The sequence below is a fragment of the Pongo pygmaeus genome, chromosome 8, assembly GCF_028885625.2.
Source record: "Pongo pygmaeus isolate AG05252 chromosome 8, NHGRI_mPonPyg2-v2.0_pri, whole genome shotgun sequence".
Classification (NCBI taxonomy): domain Eukaryota; kingdom Metazoa; phylum Chordata; class Mammalia; order Primates; family Hominidae; genus Pongo; species Pongo pygmaeus.
In genome coordinates this window covers 62393747-62400221 of record NC_072381.2, presented here as the reverse complement: position 1 = coordinate 62400221, position 6475 = coordinate 62393747, and positions in this window count along the sequence as shown.

Sequence of the window (6475 nt, the reverse complement as noted above, 5' to 3'; positions counted from 1 at the left end):
CTAGAAACAACTCCCTTATCAATTATGTGTATTGTAAATCTTACATCCCATTCTGTAGCTTGCCCTTTTACTTTCTTATAGTGTCATTTGAAGAATAGAAGTTTTTAATTATAATGTAACTGTGGTAGGCAGAATTCTCACGACCCTCACCCTTTTAAGATGTCCCCCTGAAGAGTGGACAGGACCTGTGAATATAGCAGGATGTCACTTCTGTGATCATGCTGCATATATGGCAAAAGAAATTTTGCAGGTGTAACTAGGATTACTAATTGGTTGCATATGAGTTAATCAAGAGGGAGATTATCTAGGTGGGCCCAACCTCATCACATGATCCCTTCAATCTGGGGTCTAGGGACCAGAGACAGAAAACTTCAGAGAGTTTCAAATTGCAGGAAAAACTTGGCAAGCAAATCTGGCTGGTGTTTTTTTTGTGTGTTTGTGTGTTTGTTTTGTTTTGTTTTGAGACAGGGTCTCACTCTGTAGCCCAGGCTGGAGTGCACTGGTACAATCTCCACTCACTGCAACCTCTGCCTCCCAGGTTCAAGTGATTCTCGTGCCTTAGCCTCCTGAGTAGCTGGGACTATAGGCACGTACCACCACTCCCAGCTAATTTTTGTATTTTTTTGTAGAGACAGTTTCGCCATGTTAGCTAGGCCGGTCTCGAACTCCTGACCTCAAGTGATCCGCAAGCCTTGGCCTCCTAAAGTGCTGGGATTACACTCGGTGAGTGAGTCACTGTGCCCGGCCAAGGCTGACTTTGAAGATGGAGGAGGCTACGTGCAGATGCCCTCCAGGAACTAAGAGCAGGTCCTGCCTGATAGCCGACAAGGACCCAGACAAAGACCCCGAGACCTCCATCCTACAACTTCAGGGAGGTGAACCTGCCACGAGCACTTGAGCGTGAAAAAGGACTCAGGGCTCCAGGTGAGAACACAGTCCTGCCGGCACCTTGATTGAAGCTGGCAAGACCCCAAGCAGAAATCTCAGCCACACCACGCCTGGGCCTCTGGCCTACAGATCGACGAGCTAACAGATGGCTTTAAGCTGCTAAATTTGAGGATTGGTTATGCAGCAATAGCAAACAAATACAGTAGTTATATTCATCAGCATTTTTCTGTATTTATTTCACCTTCTGAGCTTAAAAAATAATTCTTGGAAGGCCGGGCACGGTGGCTCACACCTGTAATCCCACCACTTTGGGACGCTGAGATGGGTGGATCACTTGAGGTCAGGAGTTCAAGACCAGCCTGACCAACACGGTAAAACCCCGTCTCCACTAAAAATACAAAAATTGGCCAGGTGTGGGGGTGTGTGCTTGTAATCCCAGTTACTTGGGAGGCCTAGGCAGGAGAATCACTTAAACCCAGGAGGCAGAGGTTGCAGTGAGCCGAGATCGCACCACTGCACCCCAGCCTGAGTGACAGAGGGAAACTCCATCTCAAAAAAAAAAAAAACTTCTCATGATTGATGTGATTGATACTTTCTTCTAAAATTTTTACAGTTTTAATTTTTCACATTTAAGTATTCAAAATCAATTTTTTTCTATGGTATGAGGTAGAGCTCTGACTTCCTTTTTCCTCCACAAGGATAACAATTTTTCCTATACTACTTATTGAAGAGCCCATCATTTCTTCACAGATCTGCAGTTAAAATTCATTCATGAATCCAACTTCTTTTTTTTTTTTTTTTGAGACGGAGTCTCGCTCTGTCGCACAGGCTGGAGTGCAGTGGCGCGATCTCCGCTCACCGCAAGCTCCATCTCCTGGGTTCACGCCATTCTCCTGTCTCAGCCTCCCGAGTAGCTGGGACTACAGGCACCCGCCACTACGCCCAGCTAATTTTTTGTATTTTTAGTAGAGACGGAGTTTCACCGTGTTAGCCAGGATGGTCTCGATCTCCTGACCCCATGATCTGCCCGCCTCGGCATCCCAAAGTGCTGGGATTACAGGCGTTAGCCACCGCGCCCAGCCCATGAATCCAATTTCTGTGTAAAGGAGAGTTGGTTTCTGGCCTCTTTATTTTGTGTCATTATTTAATTTGTCTATCACGGTGTAATTGTGTAAACCAGTCTGTCTTAATTACTATAGCTTTCTAGTTATCTGCTAGATGTCTGCTAAAGTAACTTACCCAATCTTGTTCTTCAAGAGTATCTTGGCTTTTGGCTCTTTCAAATAAGATTTAAAATAGATTATCAAATTTCATTACAGGCTCACTCCTGTAATCCCAGCACTTTGGGAGGCTGAGGAGGGTGGATCACCTGAGGTCAGGAGTTCGAGACCAGCCTGGCCAACATGGGGAAACCCCGTCTATACTAAAAATACAAAAAATTGGCTGGGCATGGTGGCGTGAGCCTGTAATCCCAGCTACTAGGGAGACTGAGGCAGGAGACAGGAGAATCACTTGAACCTCGGAGGCGGAGGTTGTAGTGAGCTGAGATCGTGCCTTTGCACTACAACCTGGGCAACAGAGCCAGACTCCATCTCAAAAAAAAAAAACAAAAACCCGTTAGGATTTGTTTGAATTATAGTACATGTTAAATCAGTTGGGGCCGGGCGCTGCGGTTCACGCCTGTAATCCCAGCACTTTGGGAGGCTGAGGCGGGCAGATCATGAGGTCAGGAGATTGAGACCATCCTGGCTAACATGGTGAAACCCTGTCTCTACTAAAAATACAAAAAAAATTAGCTAGGCATGGTGGCGGGCACCTGTAGTCCCAGCTACTTGGGAGGCTGAGGCAGGAGAATGGCTTGAACCCGGGAGGCGGAGCTTGCAGTGAGCAGAGATCGCGCCACTGCACTCCAGCCTGGGTGACAGAGCAAGACTGTCTCAAAAAAAATATATATCAGTTGGGAGACTGACATCTTCAAAGGACTGAATATCCCAATCTATGAACATGTCCCTATCCTTTTCAAACTAATGCAGGAACAGAAAACCAAATACTGCATGTTCTCATGCATAAGTGGGAGATAAATAATGAGCACACATGGGTGCATAGAGGGGAACAACAGACTCTGGGGCCTATGGGAAGATGGAGGGTAGGAGGAGGGAGAGGAGCAGAAAAAATAACTAGTGAGTACTGGGCTTAATACCTGGGTGATGAAATAATCTGTACAGCAAACTCCCATGACACGAGTTTACTTATATAACAAACCTGCACGTGTACTCCTGAACTTCAAATAAAAGCTAGAATATGACCTATGTCTCTTTTGCCTAAGACTTCTTTTAATATTTTTCTCTTTTTCTTGTTGTTTTTATTTTGTTTTTGAGACAGAGTCTCGCTCTGTCAACCAGGCTGGAGTGCAATGGCACGACCTTGGCTCACTGCAACCTCCACCTCCCGGGTTCTAAGAGATTCTCCTGCCTCCGCCTTTCCAGTAGCTGAGATTACAGGCTCGTGCCACCATGCCCAGCTAATTTTGTATTTTTAGTAGATATGGGGTTTCCCCAGATTGGCCACACTGGACTCGAATTCCTGACCTCTGGTGATCCACCCGCCTCGGCTTCCTAAAGTGCTGGGATTATAGGCGTGAGTCACCACGCCTGGCCTCTTTAATAGCTTTCATAAAGATAAATAATTTTTCCCACTTACACATCTTTTGTTAAATTTATTTTTAGGCATTTTGTATCCTTTATTGCAACCACAAATGGTATCTTTTCAAAATTTGTCTTTTCTGTTTGTGGCTGCTAGAAATGAGAATGATTTTTATATTTTGTATCCCACATTTTTGCTGAATATTCTTATCCATTCTTTAAAAAAAAAAAAAAAAAATTTGCAATGGTCTTTCACCATGTTGCCCAGGCTGGTCTCGAACTCCTAAGCTCAAGCAATCCTCCCACCTCGGACTCCCAAAGTGCTGGGATTACAGGCATGAGTCACTGCACCAGGCCTAAATCTTCTTATCCATTCTAATAACTTAGCTGTAGATTCTCTTTGCCTTAATTTCTTTAATAGATATAGGATAATTTGGATTTTGTAATTTGTGTCTTTTGAGGAAATTTGTCAGTTTCATCTAGCTGTCAAGTTTATTGACATAAAGTTGTTTATAATATTCTTTTATTTTTAATATCTGTAGGATTTAATTGATATCTTCTTTTTGTTCTCAAAATTGGACATTATGTCTTTTTTCTTGATGAGTCTTGCTGGAAGTCTCGTTTTGTTTCTGCTAGGATTTTATCATGTAGTTGTGTTGTATTGTCCATGAGTTTTTGGTTTTGTTATCTAGTTACTCCGTTGGTATGTGATGATAAGGGGAGATTTAAAAGTGACATCATCGCCATTGCTGTCATTTTCTAGAACCCTACGCTTTTATTTTTGAAGTATATTTCAGTAGGTAGAATTCTATGTTGGCAGAGTTTTTTCATTTCAACATGAAAAATGTCATTCCATGGGTTTCTGGCTTCTATAGTTTCTGATGAAAAGTCCTTCTCCCACTTGTTGTTTCTTTGAAAGTAATATGTCTTTTTTTAATCTGGCTGCTTTTGAATGTTTCCTTTTATCTTTTTTTTAGCAATTTAATAATGATTTTTTTTTCTGTTTCCCTGCTTAGGATTTGTAGAGATTCCTGTCTGTGAATTAATGTCTTTTATTTGTTTTGAGATTTGTAGGGGACCATTTTTTCTTTTTTTAAATTTACTTTTATTTTTATTTATTTATTTATTTATTTATTTATTTGCAATTTAATAATGATTTTTTTTCTATTTGCCTGCTTAGGATTTGTAGAGATTCCTGTCTGTGAATTCATGTCTTTTATTTGTTTTGAGATTTGTGGGGGACCATTTTCTTTTTTCTAAAATTTATTTTTATTTTTATTTATTTATGTTTTTTGAGGCAGAATCTCGCTCTGTCACCCAGACTGGAGTGCAGTGGTGCCATCTTGGCTCACTACAACCTTTGCCTCCCAGGTTCAAGCGATTCTCCTGCCTCAGCCTCCAGAGTAGCTGGGACTACAAGCGCCCACCACCATGCCCGCATAATTTTTGTATTTTTAGTAGAGACTGGTCTCAGTCTGGTCCAGTCTGGTCTCAAACTCCTGACCTCAAGTGATCTGCCCGCCTCGGCCTCCCAAAGTACTGGGATTACAGGTGTGAACCACTACACGCAACCCCATTTTCTCTTTAAACAGAGGTACGTTCCACTTCCTTTCCTGGTTCTGGGACTCTAATTCCTCACAAGTTAGACCTGTCTGATGTGTTCCATGTCTCTTGTTAACTTTCCTATATTTCCCATCTTTTTCTCTCTCTCTAACCTTCAATTTCAGTGTTTTCTACTAACCTAACTTCCACTTCTCTAATCCTCTCTTCTGTTTTGTCTAATTTGCTGTTAAATCCATCTATGGGGTTTTTAATCTCTGTTATTTTTCTCAATTCTATATATGCTTTTAATTCTTTTTTTTTTTTTTTGAGACAGAGTCTCGCTCTGTCGCCCAGGCTGGAGTGCAGTGGCATGATCTTGGCTCACTGCAAGCTCCACATCCCAGGTTCACGCCATTCTCCTGCTTCAGCCTCCCGAGTAGCTGGGACTACAGGCGCCTGCTACCAAGCCCGGCTGATTTTTTTTTGTATTTTTTAGTAGAGATGGGTTTTCGCCGTGTAAGCCAGGACGGTCTCGATCTCCTGACCTCATGATCCGCCCACCTCAGCCTCCCAAAGTGCTGGGATTACAGGCATAAGCCACCGCGCCCAGCCTATGTTTTTAATTCTTAAAAAATAAAGTCCAGGTATTTGGTGAAATTCTCTATATTTTCTTGTTATTTTATTTTATTTTATTTTATTTTTTTGAGACAGAGTTTCACTCTTGCAGCCCAGGATGGAGTGCAGTGGTATGATCTCAGCTTATGCAACCTCTGCCTCCTGGGCTCAAGCAATTCTCCCACCTCAGCCTCCCAATTAGCTGGGACTACAGGTGTGTACCACCACACCCAGTCAATTTTTGTATTTTTGGTGGAGATGGGGCTTTACCATGTTAGCCAGGCTGGTCTCGAACCCCTGACCTCCAGTGATCTGCCTGCCTCAGCCTCTGAAAGTGCTGGGATTACAGGTGTGAGCCACTGCACCTGACCAATATTGACTTTTTAAGTTATGTAATAGGTTGACACTCACCATAAGCCTCTGCCCTTGTTCTGCAGGTGGTGAAGGTGTTTATTGTCCTGACCCCACAGTTTCTGTCTGGTTGAGAGGTGAAGCCAGCAGGACTTCCTGAGTCGAATGGGGACTTGGAGAACTTTTCTGTCTAGATAAAGGATTGTAAATGCACCAATCAGTGCTCTGTGTCCAGCTAAAGGATTGTAAATGCACCAATCAGCCCTCTGTAAAAACGCACCAATCAGCACTCTGTGTCTAGCTAAGGGATTGTGAATGCACCTATCAGCACTCTGTAAAATGGACCAATCGGCGGGATGTGGGCAGGGGCAAATAAGGGAATAAAAGCTGGCCACCCCAGCCAGCAGTGGTAACCTGCTAGGGTCCCATTCCACGCT